The sequence below is a fragment of the Lutra lutra genome, chromosome 13, assembly GCF_902655055.1.
Source record: "Lutra lutra chromosome 13, mLutLut1.2, whole genome shotgun sequence".
Lineage (NCBI taxonomy): Eukaryota > Metazoa > Chordata > Mammalia > Carnivora > Mustelidae > Lutra > Lutra lutra.
This window is the reverse complement of record NC_062290.1, coordinates 11,182,503-11,200,561: the sequence shown is the minus strand read 5'-3', so window position 1 is coordinate 11,200,561 and position 18,059 is coordinate 11,182,503. Positions and strand designations below refer to the sequence as shown.

The following is an 18,059-nucleotide window of genomic DNA, read 5'->3' as shown; positions in this document are numbered from 1 at the left end:
GGGCGCCTGGGTGGCTCAGTCAGTTGGACATCTGCCTTCAGCTAGGTCATCATGGGATCGAGTCCCACATCGGGCTCCTTGCTCAGCGGGAAGCCTGCTTCTCCCTCTCCCGCTCTCCCTGCTTGCGTTCCCTCTCTCGCTGTCTCTCTCTCTCTCTGTGTCAAATAAATAAATTATTTTCTTAAAAAAGTATACAATAGAGAAAGCATTTGAAACTAAAAGGGAATTCATTTTTCACAGCATTTATAATATTGGCTCGTCTCTACTTTTACGTTTGCGGATTGCCCACACTTTGAAAGGTGGCAGTTTTTTGTTTGTTTGTTTGTTTGTTTGTTTTACCCCTAATTTCGAGGAAATCCAACGAACATCCCTTCTGCACATTTTTATTAATCCTGCATATGCCTCTTAAAGCGCACAAGGAGGCAAGCTCACTCCTGGGCGAGGCCTGGGCCCCCGCAGCTTCACACAGGGCAGTCGTGTCCAGTGGGAGGAAGAATGTGGCTTCTCACCAGTTCTGCACATACTCTTCTGTTTGCAGACAAAGTGAGATTGTGGTATCTATGCAAAACACTCCCCACACAATGAAATAGCAATAAAGGATAGTGTCGATTTTATTTATACAGGCAAGGGACACATTTCCCTTCTCCTACAAGGATCAGCAGGAAATGTAGGCAGTGGCTAAAGCAAGCCCATCTGGACATCCCACAAAGCGAGCAACAGGATTAGAGCCCGGCCCATGCATGGTTTCTGTTATTACTTCCAAAGATAAACAAATGGCCAGCAAATCAAGATGGGCTTGGTTACGCTTTTGGCTTTAATATGAAATTCTTCTACAGGTATCAGCTCCAAAAAGTGCTTGTTTCTTGTATTGAATAGATTGTTTTTTAATTAAATCCGTTTTCTGCATGTTTAAAACATCTTGCTTTTAACTTTCTTTGATAAGATTCCCAAGGTTTTTGACATGTGTTGGAACCACCAATGACCATCAACCATTTCTAAAATACACCAATATTGACCAGGGCTATTTTTAAACTTAGAAATAGCTTGAGAAAGAATTAAATTATATTCTTAGTTTTCAAGAGTATTGACAGATATGTGAAATTAATGTCAGGTAACATGAGAAACTGGACAAAATTTTAAAAGCAAAATCCATAGGTGGGTCAGTATTTTTGTGTTTGAATGTCAATTTTTTTGAACATTTTTTTTTCTTTATCTGTGGCTCTACTGACACCAAGTTAAGCACGGGCAAATCTTTGCTGAGCATCCCACAGGTGCCAGGCATTGGGGTAAACATGCACCTGCAGAAGCCGTTCAAACTGTGCCACCATGATCTTACAACATGCAGCCCACGGGTGGGTAGCTGGTGGTTGGGGCCTGTCACGTGACTAGGGTTTACAGAGGAGAAGCCCAAGCACAGCGCTGTCTGCAGACGGCAAGACAAAGTACTCCAAGGAGGAGGGCGTTGGCGGCCAATGAATTCCTTGAGGTTTTGAAAAGTGAATCATGACCTGACTTCCAATTATGTTTTAAAATGCAAAAGCAGCTGCTCTTGAATACTACACAGTATTACACGTTGCAGCACGTTGCCCCTATAACCTACATCTTAACAGTGATTCGTATGTACATTAAAATGTGAGAAATAGGGGGCGCCTGGGTGGCTCAGTGGGTTAAAGCCTCTGCCTTCGGCTCGAGTCATGATCCCAGGGTCCTGGGATCGAGCCCCGCATCAGGCTCTGTGCTGAGCAGGGAGCCTGCTTCCTCCTCTCTGCCTGCCTTTCTACCTACTTGTGATCTCTGTCTGTGAAATAAATAAATAAAATCTTTTTAAAAAATAAAAAATAAAATGTGAGAAATAAGACAAAAAAGTGACCCTGAAAGATTTGGAACTGATTAGTAGGAGATAACCCCTGCTAGGTTACCCAGAAAGGAGATTTTACTAAAAGCTTAGTGAAAGATATTCCCATGTCCAAAGGAAGACTGTGTTAGGTGAAAAGGGAGTCAGTAAACCAAAGAATGAGAACCAGCAAAACAATGCTTAGTCCATGTGTATTTAAAGAACTCAAAGTATTACAGATACAAAAAAGATCTCGTTGTCCTGTGACATACTGGTATTTCATCAGGCCTCAGGGAATGCTCTCTTAAAAAAGAGAGAGAGAGAATGCGGGAGAGAGACAACATTCAGTTTCCTTTAGTAAGAATCCCTTTGGAGTGAATAGTTTGACTTCTGTTTGGCTTGACTTGGGGAAACGAGGAGAAACAGAGATGGTTTTACTTAGGGTGCTTACTCATTCCAATGGCTGGAAAAGCTTATCTCCAAAAAGAAATGAATAATGTGGCACTCCATTTACACATCTGAATCGTGTGGGTCTGTTTCGGGAGAATCCTTTAAGGACTGATCCTGAGCCAGAAACCAAGAACATTCAGTTGCTGTCCGAGGGCCAAGCCCTCGATTGTGGTGACTCAAATGAGTCTCGGTTTCACACTTGTAAAAATCAAAGACCAAATCAGAATCAGGGAGTGATGAAGACACAGACCTCATGTTACAATCTCCCATTTTCTATATTAGTATGTCCCTCATCACTCACAGTATTTCTTTTCTGCTAAGCCCAGACTGGACCTGGGTGTCCTCCCTACCTTGACACTCCCAGCAGCCCACACACCGACTGGCTTCGCCATGCCACAGGAAACCTGTCAGCTGTCCCCGACAAAAGGTCCTGCCAGCTCTAAACTTCTGTCATTCTGGGACAGAAGTCCAGGCTGCAGTATGCCCCATCTCCAGGAGCAACTTAAAAAAATCACAATTTGGGGGTGCCTGGGTGGCTCAGTGGGTTAAAGCCTCTGCCTTCGGCTCAGGTCATGATCGCAGGATCTTGGGATGGAGCCCCGCACCGGGCTCTGCCTGCCTCACCACCTACTTGTGATCTCTCTCCCTCTGTCAAATAAATAAATAAATAATCTTAAAAAAAAAAAAAAGAATCACAATTTGATGTGATGTAATGAGCAATAGGTATTATATAACATTGAAGAATCCCAGACCTGTACCTCTGAAACCAGTAATACGTTAAATGTTAATTAATTGAATTAAAATTTTTAAACATGTTTAAAAAATTAAAACTAAAGAATCACAATTTGGCCATTACGACATGTCTCCCATGGCCCTCGCTAACATTAGCCCACATGGACTCTCCCCGGGTTACTATATACCCCTCGCCCTCTTGGTGCCTATATATACTTTCTTTCCTTAGTGACAAGGATGAAGCCTCAGGATTCCGTTCTAAAGGATCCCTAAAATTTCTTCAAGACATAGCTCATGTATTGCTAATAATAAAAACTACCTTTTAGAGATAGGAAGAAAACCTGCTGCTATCAAATGTCTGAACAGCACCACTATTGACATTTTGGGCTTTGTTGCAGGGGAGGGGGACTGTCCTACCCTCTTTAGGATGTTGGACAGCATCCCTGACTTCCACCTGCTAGAAAGCAGTAGCAACTCCCCAGGTTGTAGCAGCCAAAATCCTGCCCAGACGTTGCCCCATGTCCCCTGGGGGGGCAAATCCCACCCTCTCCCTCTGTTGAAAACTTCTGTTCTAAATTATTATACTAACTCTCTTAGAAAGATGGGATTACGGATGATTTTCCCCCTTAATTTCTTGTACTTTCTAAATTTTGTCTAATGGATGTATATTGTTTAAATGTTAAAAATAAGCTAGTGACTGGGGGCAGTTGGGTGGCTCAGTCAGTTAAGCATCCGAATGTTGATTACAGCTCAGGTCAGGATCTCAGTGTTGTGAGACGGAGCCCCAAGTCAAGCTCCAAGCTAGGCACGGAGCCTACTTGGGATTCTCTCCTTCTCCTTCTGTCCCTCTAGTTCATGCACACGCTCTCTCTCCCTCTCTAAAATAAATAAATAAATCTTTAAATAAAATAAGCTAGTGACCTTCTACTTTTTAAAGAGAAATATGTGGGATGCCTGGGTAGCTCAGTTGGTTCAGCATCTCCCTTCGGCTCAGGACATGATCCCAGGGTCCTGGGATCGAGTCCCACATGGGGCTCCTTGCTCAGCGGGGAGCCTGCTTCTCCCTCTGCCTGCTGCTCCCCACCCGCACTTATGCTGCTCTCTCTCTCTTTCTGACAAGTAAATAAATAATCTTAAAAAGAAATATATTAGCTACACAGATGCCTCAAGTTGATCCCTGAGTGAGTGCCAATGTGTGGTTCATTCAGTTTAAAAATTCAATTCAGGGGCACCTGGGTGGCTCAGTAGGTCAAGCATCCAACTCTTCCTTTTGGCTCAGGTCATGATCTCAGGGTCATGGGATCTAGCCCCATGTCCGGATCCTGCTCCGTAGGAAGTCTGCTTGAGATTCTCTCTCTCCCTCTGCTCCCACCCCTACCCCCAACGCTCACACATGCTCTCTCTCAAATAAATAAACCTTTAAAAACATTTTAAAAATAAAAATTCAATTCAGTCCCTAAAAATACTATCTGCCATATAGATACCTTAAATTAAACTTCTCTTCAATGTGTAAAAGATGCAAAAGAAGGGACTTTAGACAAGAAAGCAGGGATTGAGGCCTCTAACGATTCAGAAAAAAAAAAATCTAAACCCTTCTTCACCATGGTAAACCAGTGGGGCATTAGAAAGAGATGTAAAGTAAAAAGTATTTACCTAAAACATTCCACATGTACACTTTAGTCAGAAAAACACTTGCATTGTAGGAAAAAATAAGGCACATTTACTTCATCTTTAAGAACTGCTATGTGGGGGCGCCTGGGTGGCTCAGTGGGTTAAGCCGCTGCCTTCGGCTCAGGTCATGATCTCAGGGTCCTGGGATGGAGCCCCGCGTCGGGCTCTCTGCTCAGCGGGGAGCCTGCTTCCTCCTCTCTCTCTGCCTGCCTCTCTGCCTACTTGTGATCTCTCTCTCTCTGTCAAATAAATAAATAAAATCTTAAAAAAAAAAAAAGAACTGCTATGTGTATGGACTATGCTAAAAAAACAAGTCAAAATCAGAAAATTAAAATATCTGAGTCTAAAAACACCGATTACCTCATCTTCTTGGCTACTAGACTAGGGTTTTTCTTTCTTTCTTTTTTTAAAGATTTTATTTATTTATTTGACAGAGAGAGATCACAAGTAGGCAGAAAGGCAGGCAGAGAGAGAGGGGGAAGCAGTCTCCCTGCTGAGCAGAGAGCCCGGTGCGGGGCTTGATCCCAGGACCCTGAGATCATGACCTGAGCCAAAGGCAGAGGCTTAACCCACTGAGCCACCCAGACGCCCCTAGACTAGGGTTTTTCTTAGTTATTATTACCATGAATTTTATTATTAAGTATTTTCATTCAGTCTGGCAAGGCCCTACGTGCCAGGAAGAAACAAGTTCTCAGTGAAGTACTCACCATCTACTACCCTTAGGACAAGGATGACCCTTCCCTCTGCCGAGACCCCCACCCCCACCCCAGCACACACGCAGCATCTTCTGCCCTCCTCTGCTTACCCAGGGCACTGCCAAAGGTTCGCATGTCTTCTGCTCTCAGGAAGAAGCTCCCTCTTGTTCAGTGGGGTGATCCCAACCGCGGCTTCCAAAAGAGCCGTGTATTTCTTGTACCTCATCTTGTCTCTCTCAGTACAAGGTCATGTACATTTCGGGCACTCATCAGCGGAAGCACACAAAGCAATCTTTGCACCGCCCCAAGCCCCTGCGTTTTTAGATGCTCTGTGTACCCCGAGCTTGAGCTATTAAACTCTGCAGGGTGGGGTAAGGGTGGTGGCGAGGCTGAGGCCAAGCCACAAATAAATAAAAAAAAGGAAAGGCTCATTCGGATTTCCCTGCAACGTCAGTATTATATAAGACTACAGAATTTTGAATGAAGCACTAATGAAAATGACTGGCAGGACAACTGTGGTTCCAAACACAGCAATCTAACGTACACTCCCCAATTAATCCGCACATAAATCTGTGACGCTGCTAATCCTTCAAGTACTAATGGCACAGGAGGTGATTTATCTCAAGGTCTGGAAATAATTGGTCCAAAGAGCCTGCCTGCCTCTGGATGGACTAAAATCAGAAACTGATCTGCTCCTTCCACAAATACCTCTACCCAAAAAGCTGTGCTTTGACAAGTAAGGAGTACCAGTTGTCTATTTTCTAGCAAGGCATTTCTAAGTGCTATAAACTCCTTGCTTGAGTCGATAGCAAGATTAATTAATTAATTAATTAATTAATTAATTAAGAAATAATTCTGTTTGGTGGTTGTTGTTGTTTTTAAAGATTTTGTTTATTTATTTGACAGACAGAGATCACAAGGTAGGGGGGACAGAAGCAGGCTCCCCGCCGAGCAGAGAGCCCGATGCGGGGCCCAATCCCAAGACTCTGGGATCATGACCTGAGCCGAAGGCAGAGGCTTAACCCACTGAGCCACCCAGGCACCCCTGTTTTTTGTTGTTGTTGTTTTTTTAATATCTTTTTAAATACCTCTAGAACCCTACATAGGCGAGCTCCCACAGTGTTAAAAACATACTGTCTGGAGAGGGTCGGACTTGGGCCCCTCCTCAGTGTTGTGAATGTCTCCTCTTAGCTTGGAAGAACTTTCTTGCCCTCTTTCCGTGGGCTAACAGCGGGCTATCCATCACAGTAGCCCAGCTAAGGAGTGGTACACATGGGCCGGTCTTCCCTGGGGTGAAAATATGACATTCAGCAAAATGCCCCCTTCCCATCGGAGCTACAAACCAGGGGAGATAGGACGCCAGGACTGTGGACACGCGTGTTCCCTGCCACGTGCGAGGGCTTGTCACCAACTGTTAGGAAGAAGTGTACCAACAGCAATGTGATGATTTCATTTGAGCTTCTAAATCCAGCTATGCCGAAGGTCACGGTCATCCCAGGAGATCCCACTTACACAATAAATTGACTTCTCTGAAATTTCATTTTAGTTGCATTTCTGTCCCTCTGAAGAAGTTCTGACTTATCTATCTATTCCTGACCAATTTCTTCAAGCCTTATTTTTTTCCACTGAATATTCTAGAGGACTTGTGCTATTTCTTGTCTAAAAAGACTCGGACATAAAAGGGAAGTAAAACAGGAGGGAGGCATTATGGGTTAATCCTGATTAACCTACATATCCGCACTAAGTGTCCCAAACTCTTCCCCACCCTCCCAAACCTTGAACCCTTCCTCTATAGATTCTCTTTCCTCAATAGAAAGTTTCTTTGTCTTTTTTTTTTTTTAACCTGAATGACCTAAATCAGCAGTCTCCAAAGTGGGGGTACACACCAAAAGTCCTCGGGATTTGGAAGAAAAAAATTAAACCATCTATTTCCTATTTTCTCTCATCCATTAAAAATTTAGCTTGAGTGACTTTGAAACAGTCATAATATTTACTTTGAGAACTAATATATTATAAATTACACTAAGATATGCCAGTTATAAAACTGAGGGTTACTGGAGGGGAGGTGGGCCAGGGGATGGGGTAACCGGTGATATGCAGTAAAAGGGCACTTGATGTAATGAGCACTGGGTGTTACATGCAACTGATGAATCATTTACATTCTACCCCTGAAACTTATAATACACTATATATTAATTAACTTGAGTTTAAATAAAATCTAAAAAATAAATAAATAAATAAATAATAAAAATTTTTTAAAAGTTAAAAAGATATGCCAGTTATAAATTACTGTCGTAGGTTGTGTTTTAAAAAGTGAATAGGTGGGGTGCCTGGGTGGGTCAGTGGGTGAAGCCTCTGCCTTTGGCTCAGGTCATGGTCTCAGGGTCCTGGGATGGAGCCCCACATCAGGCTCTCTGCTCGATGGGGAGCCTGCTTCCTCCTCTCTCTCTGCCTACTTGTAATTTCTGTCTGTCAAATAAATAAATAAAATCTTTAAAAAAAAAAAAGTGAATAGGGTGGGTCAGTGACTTAAATAACCCTTCAATCCCTCCTTAAGCCTCAGTTTCCCATTTAGAGGATGAGAGGCCTGACCAGACAAATGCAGGGTTATGTTTCAATACCAACAATAAACTAAGAACTCCGCTTCACTTGCCTGATTATACAATTAATGAAATCCGACCACAACAGAGTGGTGAAAACAAGGGATAAACCACTTGGTCTGGGAATATTTCATTTCCATAGTATTCATGAATATTACTCCCACTGGTTGTTCTGTAAACAATTAGTACCAGTTAGTCACAGGAATTCTTTTATAGGCTGAACTTGGTTTTGCTACAGCTGCCACCACTAAAAAAAGCTACAATACAGCCCTCATTTAATCATACAGGAAGATGTAATTATACTTACACACAACAGTCTTTGTTCTAACAAATTGTATTTCTAATGACGCGTGATAAAAATTACTATACAGCCCTCTCCAATAAGAAACGAAGCCTGAGCTAGCAACAACACAAAAAAATCAAGTTAAGGGGTGCCTGGGTGGCTCAGTGGGTTAAAGCCTCTGCCTTCGGCTTGGGTCATGATCTCAGGGTCCTGGGATCGAGCCCCGCATCGGGATCTCTGCTCAGCGGGGAGCCTGCTTCCTCCTCTCTCTCTGCCTGCCTCTCTGCCTCCTTGTGATTTCTGTCTGTCAAATAAATAAATAAATATTAAAAAAAAAATCAAGTTAAACTCGCTACCCACTGGCAGCTGCTTTACGTGGATGAAAGTGACATGATACTTTATAAATGGCATGTTTTAAAGTTTCGTTTTCTGTAGGAATTTTTTATGCACTTCACATACATCTTATGAAGTGATTCTTATCTAGGATGACCTCATACAACACCAAAATTGGGTCTTTCATGAGGAAGAGAATTCTGCCTTAGCAAATGATTAGAAAGAATCTGCTTTTCTTCCATAAATGAGTTGTCTTGTTTTATAATTTATTTATTTAGCCCTTTTAAAAAATTGTCATGTTGGGGTGCCCCATTAGAGAGAACAAAGTCTAAACTTCCCTTTCTGGCGTGCCTGGGTGGCTCGGTCATTAAGCATCAGCCTTCAGCTCAGGTCATGGTTCCAGAGTCCTGGTTCCTAGCCCCTCATGGAGCCTTCTTCTCCCTTTCCCTCTGCCTGCCGCTTCTCCTGCTTGTGCTTACTCTCTCTCTGTCAAATAAATAAATAAAATCTTTAAAAAATAATTGCCATCTTTGTGCGAACGCCTTCATAAGAGTACTTAAGGACAATAACACAGAAAACAAAAATCTAGCCAAAATACCCCCATCCAAATATGGACTTATATGGCATTTTCTCTGTAACTCCAGAAACTCTTCAGAAATATGTATTTATTTAGTTAATTCCCTTAGAATTCTAGAAATTCTTTACAACTACAACCATCTGATTAAAAATCACTTATCTATTTAAAAAACGACTTTAAGTCTACACGATCCAAAAAAGCTTTTAAGTTAGGATACTCAAGGGCACTTTAGCCTGAATGATTAAAGTTGAACATAAAAATTCACAGATCAGACGGGTGTATTCCCTTGATCTGATTATTTCTACTTTATTTCTACCGGAGGAAAACAGTGGACATCCTTCTTCCCTGGGTATTTTAACCGTTCCTGTGCTTTAGAAGTAGAAAAGTGGAAATGAACTAATGTCCCTAACGGGCTGTTTTACAGGGTGTGGTCTGCTTTTGGGAACCAGAAAAAGCCCTAACTAAAAGTAGAAGAGTGAGGGAAACCACGATTTCTTTTTTAAAGCTTTACTGCAAATAAACCATATGACTTCATGCATATATTTTCTGCCCCCTTAATATCATCATATATATTTTACATATTTGCTACTCAGGTGATCTATCAGAACACTGTAAGAAAAGCAGGCTCCATGATATAGCAGCATCACCAGAGTTCGCGAACACTAGCTGTGGCTCTCTTAGATTCGCCGGCCTCTGCCCAAACCGGCCTGCTCTCTTCACAGTCGCCAGAATGCACTCACTCTGGGGTTTATTTAAACCATTACCTTCAACTGGATGCCACCAAATCTGTTGTTCTAATCCTCTCCTTCCACCCAACCCAGTACACGTCTGCAATCGCCCCCTGGCCAGCCCGCAGCCACGGCTGCCTCCTGCCCTTTCCTGTTTCCTGCATCCTCCTCCTGGTTTGCCTGGTGTGTGACCCGGACACCGTGCTCACCTGGTCCCCTGGTGCCCACTCACACCAGCCCCACGACAAGGGCAAAGAGAGCTGTGCGTACGTGGCAAGACTGGATCTGAGTCCCACCTCTGCTGTTCAACATCTAGTGATCCCCAACAAGTTACATGACCCTTCTGAACCCATTTCATCATCTGTAAAACTGGAGTAAGACCAAAACACAGCGATGGTTTCAGTAATGCCTGAGGGTGAGGTATATGCATTCAGCACCTCTCATCTCATCCTTCCTTCCTCCTCCGCCATCTGTCCTTTTTCCACTCCCAAGACCTCTTCAAGAAACCTTCCTAGGGGCACCTGGGTAGCTCAGTGGGCTAAAGCCTCTGCCTTCAGCTCCGGTCATGATCCCAGGGTCCTGGGATCCAACCCCGCATCGGGAATCTCTGCTCAGCGGGGAGCCTGCTTCCTCCTCTCTCTCTGCCTGCCTCTCTGCCTACTTGTGATCTCTGTCTGTCAAATGGATAAATAAAAATCTTTAAAAAAAAAAAAGAAAGAAAGAAAGAAAGAAAGAAAGAAAGAAAGAAAGAAAGAAAGAAACCTTCCTAATCCTCACTTCTCTACAGTTCAAGCACAGGTGCACTTAAAAACTTCTGACCCTCCCATGCAGCCACAACTTCCTTCAACACACAGTTAAAGAACCAGAAAAGCCCAAGACCGAATGATGTAGGGAAAAATCAGAGACTGAAAAAAAGTCAGGCTGAAAGGAACAGGAACCCAGGGGCTGGAGTGAGTGATAGAAACCCTGAAAAAGAGAACACAGGGTCTTGGTGGCCCACTCAGGTGGTACCCACCAACTACAAAGGCTCTACCTTATAACAGTCCCCAGATTTTTAACCTCTGCTATGGAATAAGTAATAGCCAACATTAGAATCACTTAATTAACTACTCCTCCCCAAAAATGTGCATACGTAGTAATTCGTGGATTCCTCATTCCTAAGAAATAAAAAACTTTCCACTCCTCATGTGCAGGAAGTCTGTTCCCCGTTGCTTTTGGAAGAAACCGTGTTCGTGTTACGTTTCTACTCTGAACCTAGAGTTGTAGGATTCTAGAGGTTCTCTTGCTCGGGCACAGATGAGCGAGGAGGCACAGAATTTAGAACGCTGACAGGAGCTGGCTTGAGTCAAGAAGGGCTTGCCATTAGTTGGGGTAGGATATCTGCTCTGCAACTTCAGGAAAGGGACAGAGTCTATGGAACTTGACTGGAAAAGCTCGGAAGAGATACAGCGGCCAGCTGCCCGCAGCTGGGAAGTGAAGTTCACACAATCCCACCATCCCCTGCTGACACAGCCCTCCACCCTCAGCATGAACTGGGGTGCCACACTGCCCAGGACTGAAGTCCAGCTTCCCGTCTAACTAGCTCTGTGATCTTGGTCAAATCACTGAATCTCCCTTTGCCTCAGTTTTTTTCATCTGCGAATGGGGTTAATAATAGCACTGACCTCATAGGGTTGTTTGAAAAATGAAATCAGTCATCATGTGTAAAGCATTTAGTACATGTAACACACATCCCACAGTACACACCATATTTTCTTTTCCTCTCCCCACCCCGCCTGCCCCCAGACAGGGCTAAGTTATCCCTCCTTCTGCCCTCACAAATACTTTCTGCTTCAATCTATCAAAACTGGAAACACAGAGTTTACGTTATGTGTTTAAGCATGTGCAGAGGATAGGGTGGGTCCTCTGGGCCATGGAAGGAGATTAATTATAGGAAAGGAGGAGTCCTGGCATTTGAGAAGGGCTGACTTCCACATTGATGGGGACTGGCCCCAGCGCTCGGCAGGAGCGGTCCACCTGGCTGTCAGATACAGGTCTGGTTCCAGGAGGATCCCTACTCAGTGACCATGGCTGTGGCTGAGCTGGACACAGCCTCAGAGCGGGGCCCCATGGAGAGCCTCGTCTAGCCCTGAAGCTACAGTCCTGGTGAACCCAGAGGACACAGCGGAGCTGAAGGCAGAACGACCCGATAATGTGACCCCCAGGCTCGCTGTGCCAGGATATGAGGGGGAGAAGGTGGAGTGTGCTATGACAGCTGCTGTTTGAACGGTTCACCTGGTTACAGGCAGAATTTCTGAGGCTGCCCGAGTGAGAGCGCAAGGGCTGCTGTGACAAAGTTCACAGACTAGGGAGCTTAACCAACAGAAATCTTACAATTTATTCAGCTCATGGTTCTGGAGGCTGAGACCAAGGTGTGGACAGGTTGGTTCGTTCTAGGACCACGACGGAGGCTTCTGTCCTTGGCTTGTGGATGGCTATCTTCTCCCTGTGACTTTACACTGTGCACGTCTGCATCCAAGTGTCCTCTTCTTATAAGGACACCAGTCATATTGGGTTAGGGCCCACCCTAACGACCTCATTTTAACTTGATTACCTCTGTAAAGACCCTATCTCCAAAAAAGGTCACATTCTTAAGGACGAGGCATTAGGACTCCAACATGTGAAATTGGGGGGGGCGGTAAGGGATACGATTCAACTCATAACACTGCCTAAAGTGAAAAAACTGTAAAACTCTGCTCAGGTTTTGCCCTGTGATGTTAGAAGACAAAAGTCCAGAAGTACCTGGTGGTCTGGACATGTCCAGCCTGCTATTTGCTCCCGCCCAGGCTTCATAACAAACCATCTAGGAAAAAAAGCTTCCATGTTCAAAATGTACCAATGTCTGATACTGTGAGAATGAGCCGGCCTCTGGTAGCAGAAGCTGAATCCCTTAAAATGGGAGCTCAAAAAAAAAAAAAAAAAAAAAAAATTGGGAGCTCAAAACTGCATCACACGTGCCCAATGGAGAAAGACCGAGGCCCGGAGACAGCACTCTGCCCCTGTGGGCAGTCAGTGCAAGGGTCTGCTGTACCAGCCAGAGACCACTTACTCACTCAGGATCGGCTTCTCATTTAAAACCTTCCTATGGGGCACCTGGGTGGCTCAGTGGGTTAAGCCGCTGCCTTCAGCTCAGGTCATGATCTCAGGGTCCTGGGATCGAGCCCCGCATCAGGCTCTCTGCTCAGCGGGGAGCCTGTTTCCCCCTCTCTCTGCCTGCCTCTCTGCCTACTTGTGATCTCTCTCTGTCAAACAAATAAGTAAAATCTTTTCAAAAAAATAAATAAATAAAACCTTCCTTTAGGGGCGCCTGGGTGGCTCAGTGGGTTAAAGCCTCTGCCTTCGGCTCAGGTTGTGATCCCAGGGCCCTGGGATTGAGCCCCACATGGCGGGAAATCTGCTTCTCCCTCTCCCACTCACCCTGCTTGTGATCCCTCTCTCACTCTCTCTTTCTGTCAAATAAATAAATAAAATCTTTTTAAAAATAAAATAAAAAAATTTAAAAAGCAAACCTTCCTATAAAATATTTTGAAACTATCCAAAATTTTTGTTTAAAAACGTTTCTTTTATATAACTGGTTCTGCTTTTTCCCAAATTGTATCGTGATGGTATTACAAAGCTTAGAGTACCTGTTGCCATCATGTAATTATTCTCATTACACTGTGCACGCTACTAACAATAAAAAGCAGATTTTAATTTGATGAATCAGCCCACTATTCCCTAAACAATAGATTTTTGTGTGAGCCTTCAGGCATTGGAAACATTTGAAATAGGAAAACACTTCTCTCCACCAGTGGTTCTATGTACCATGGGAAAAGTAAGAGACAGTTTCTTGTTGGGCTCAACACATTTTTTTTTTAAGATTTTATTTATTTGACAGAGAGAGAGATCACAAGTAGAGAAAGAGAGGAGGAGGCAGGCTCCCCGCCTAGCAGAGAGCCCGATGTGGGACCCGATCCCAGAACCCTGAGATCAGGACCTGAGCCGAAGGCAGAGGCTTAACCCACTGAGCCACCCAGGCAGCCCCGGGCTCAACACATTTTTAACTGGCTTCAAAAAATTATGTTTTTACAGGTCTGTCTCCCTGAGTGTTCTGTAATGGCCCAGAAGGTAGGTACTATGTCCTATTCATTTTTGTATCTCTAGTACTTCTTGCTCAGGAACCAGCGTATGACAGATACCCAGTAATATTGGGTTTTACTTCCTTATTAAGAGGGAGCAAGGTGGGGCCCCTGGGTGGCTCAGTCGTTAAGCGTCTGCCTTTGGCTCGGGTCATGATCCCAGGGTCATGGGATCAAGCCGCAAGTTGGGGCTCCCTGCTCAGCGGGAAGCCTGCTTCTCCCCTCTCCCACTCCCCCTCACCCCCGCTGTGTTTCCTCTCTCGCTGTGTCTGTCTCTTTCAAATAAATACATAAAATCTTTCAAAAAAGAAAAAAAAGGGGTGGCAACAAGGCATAATGCTTAAGACCCTGCCCTCGAGAACCAGACTGCATGTGTTTGAATCCCAGCTTCGCACTTAATTAGCTGAGTGGCCTCGGCAAGTCTCTTAAATTCTCTGAGCCTCAAGGGGATCCCCCCTCAAGGGGATGATAATAGCACCCATTTGTAAGGATTGGGGGAGAATGAAATTTTATGAACACACGCAAAGCTCTTAGGACCTGGACCAGAGGAAGTGCTACTATTCTTTATTCAGCAAATACTTACTGGTCCAGGTTCAGTGGACTATATCCCTCTAAAATTGTGAAATTGACGCCCTAATCCCCTGGGTGATGGTGCGTGGAGGTGGGGTGTTTGGGAGGTAAACTCGGTTTAGACGAGGTCATGAAGGCAGGATAATGTCATCCTAGGAAGAGGAGGAGTGAGATCATGGTCTCTGTCCATGCTCACTCACCCCAGAAAAACCATGGGAGTACACAGTGAGAAGGTGGCCTTCTGCAAGCCAGGAAGAGGGCCGGCACCAAGAACCCCACCCTGCTGGGACCCTTCTCACACACTCCCAGCCTCCGGAACCGTGAAAAATAAATGTCTGTGTAAGTGCCCCAGTCGATGGCCTCCTGCTACGCAAGCCTGAATGGACTAAGTTCTTAGACCCAGCTCAGACAGGTCTTTTGGCTCCATGAGTGCCACCCCCCAATCAGCCCTGGGTCCCTGAACCCATTCTCAGTGCTCTGGCATGGACCACTTTGACTCCCCAAGTGTCCACTGAGATCTCCTCTCCTCTAGGTCCTACCCTTTGGCAGCTGTGGCGCCACTAGCCTTTGATCTGCCTATCTATTCCCATCTGGAGGACTCCTGGCTCTCCTGGTGTGGCCCTCTGCCTGACCAGTCCGTCCAGCCTCCAGCATCAGCCAGGGCGAGGGACACTGCTCAGGGCATCAGCATTCGGACCGCGTCTGTCTCCCTATTCCAGTCACCCGTGTGCCTGCAGCTGGGCCAGACTGCTGTCCCGTGTCCTCCTCGGTCTCTAATTACATATTTATATTTACTTGTTTACCATTCGCCTCCCCCTCCAGACTGTAAGCTCTGCTCTGAGGGCAGAGGCCTATCTTGTTGACGCTGTCCATTTCCTACTGAGTTTTCTAGTCGAACCCAACACTCACTCACTCATTCACTCCCTGGACAACCACTGAGCCACTCCCTGTCCAACACTGATTGACGATGGACATACAGACAATACCCAGGGCTCCCTGCCCTCAAGAATCACCCAGTCTAATGGAGGGAGGGACAACTGTATGCTGTAATAGGGACATGAGTGACTTTGGGGCGACAGAGAGAGGGGACAATTCTGTCTGAGCATCCTGGCTTGGAAAAACCTTCACAGGTAAGGTACTCGGGTTAGGTCTTAATAAAATGCAGGTATCTACTTAGGCTGACAAAAAGATCTGAAGCATCTCGGGCAGACAGGAAAGTAACCCCAAGGGCCAGAAAAGCACAACAGCGAAGAGTGTTCCCAGGCCAGTAAGCAGAGCGAGCACCTCTGAATCCAGGGCCGGAGGGAGGCAGGTGCAGAGTGTACACAGAGCCTCCCCCCTGCCTAGACGCCACTAAACCATCATGTAGCGAACATGTCCACTGATCCAGGCACTGAGATAAGAGTTCTACATGCCTTTACCTTGTTCGATTTTCACAACCAGCTTAAGAAGTGGTTATAACGTCTCCCTGTTTTCAGATGAAGACAGTCAGGCACCACATGACTAAGCAGTTTGCCCATGGCCACACTGGCAATAAGTAGTAGAGGTGTGATTCCTACCCAGGTTGGCCTGATTGTAAAATTCATGCCTTCTTACACCCACTAAGCCTGGGTAGGTGCCTTGGGCCTTTGGTATGTCGCCATCATAATGAAATGTAATTGCCACTTACTTGTCTCCCTCTAGAAGGTGGGTCTCATGAGGGCAGAGACTGTGCTGTACTCACTGCTATGTCTCTAGGACCTGGTATACTGCCTGGTAGAGTACAGGCATTAAGAGTGTGTGTTAAGGGGCGCCTGGGTGGCTCAGTGGGTTGAGCCGCTGCCTTCGGCTCAGGTCATGATCCCAGGTCCTGGGTTCAAGCCCCGCATCGGGCTTTCTGCTCAGCGGGGAGCCTGCTTCCTCCTCTCTCTCTGCCTGCCTCTCTGCCTACTTGTGATTTCTCTCTGTCAAATAAATAAATAAAATCTTAAAAAAAAAAAAAAAAAAAAAGAGTGTGTGTTAAAAATATACCAGTGAGGGGCACCTGGGTGGCTCAGTGGGTTAAAGCCTCTGCCTTCGGCTCAGGTCATGATCCCAGGGTCCTGGGATCGAGCCGACATCAGGCTCCCTGCTCAGTGGGAAAGCCTGCTTCTCCCTCTCCCACTCCTCTTGCTTGTGTTTCTTCTCTCGCTGTGTATCTCTCTGTCAAATAAATAAAATCTTTAAAAAAAAAAAAAAGGATACCTGAGTGCATGGGGGGAGTGACTCTTGATCTCAAAGTCATGAGTTCAAGCCCCACACTGGAAGTAGAGATTACTTTTTTTAAAGATTCTATTTATCAGAGAGAGAGTCGGGCTGGGAGGGACAGAGGGAGAGAAAGAATCCCAAGCAGACTCCCCGCTGAGTGTGGAGCCCCAAGCAGAGCTAGATCTCAGGACCGTGAGACTACAACCCCAGCCGAAATGGAGTCTGGATGCTTAACCGACTGAGCCACCCAGGAGCTGCGAGATGTTTGTTTTTTTTTTAAAGTAATAATGAAATGAATGCATGAACAGGGCTTTGAACTCTTTTCTAATATGCACCACTGCCCTTCTTTGTCCCTTTGGTAAAGGAATCGTAGAAATCATTCTTAAACCAAGAGCTGTGTGCAAACCGCAAGTTCACTTCTGCCCCCTCTCACTTTGGTCAGACAGAGAGAAGCTTCTGCAGCGCTGGACTGTACTCAAGCCACATGGGCAGACCCTTCCCCAAGCACAGGGGCTTCTGCCACCACCCTCCCCTTCCACCCTCATCCCATCAGTGCACAAATACTCAACACCCTTTGAAAGGATGCTTAGAAGGTTGGCCCTTGGCTGGAGTCTGGAAACCTGGACTTGGTGAAGGTTCCCACCATTCCCAGGGCCAATGAGAGTGCCTCACTCTCCCTAAATTGTTTGCACAAACAGTGTAATTCATCCTGACACCAGCTTTTCTTTTTTTTTTTTTCTTTTTTTTTTTTAAAGATTTTATTTATTTATTTGACAGAGAGCTCACAAGGAGACAGAGAGGCAGGCAGAGAGAGAGAGAGAGAGAGGGAAGCAGGCTCCCTGCTGAGCAGAGAGCCCGATGTGGGACTCGATCCCAGGACCCTGAGATCATGACCTGAGCCGAAGGCAGCAGCTCAACCCACTGAGCCACCCAGGCGCCCCAGACACCAGCTTTTCTTTGGGGAACCTGAACTTCTGGTACCTCCTCTGCAGAGAACACCAACGGAGCAAGTCCCAGACTTGGCTCTGGGCGCCTTCTCCCTTTGCTGATTTCCCGTTGGATCCCTGACTATAATCATCACAGCGATCACTCTGTGCTAAGTCCTCTGAGTCCTCTTACCCACCACTGAAACTGGGGGTGGTCCTGGGGATGCCAAGACACTGTCTCTGCACAGGAGAAGTGTTGTGAAATGTTCCTGACCAG

General features: G+C 45.5%; 1 protein-coding gene across 2 annotated transcripts in view; it reads right to left on the bottom strand.

The window, feature by feature from the left end:
* TJP2 (tight junction protein 2) overlaps positions 1 to 18,059 on the bottom strand; it is a 121,425-nt gene that overhangs the window by 95,561 nt on the left and 7,805 nt on the right. The gene's annotated exons all lie outside the window — the stretch shown is intronic.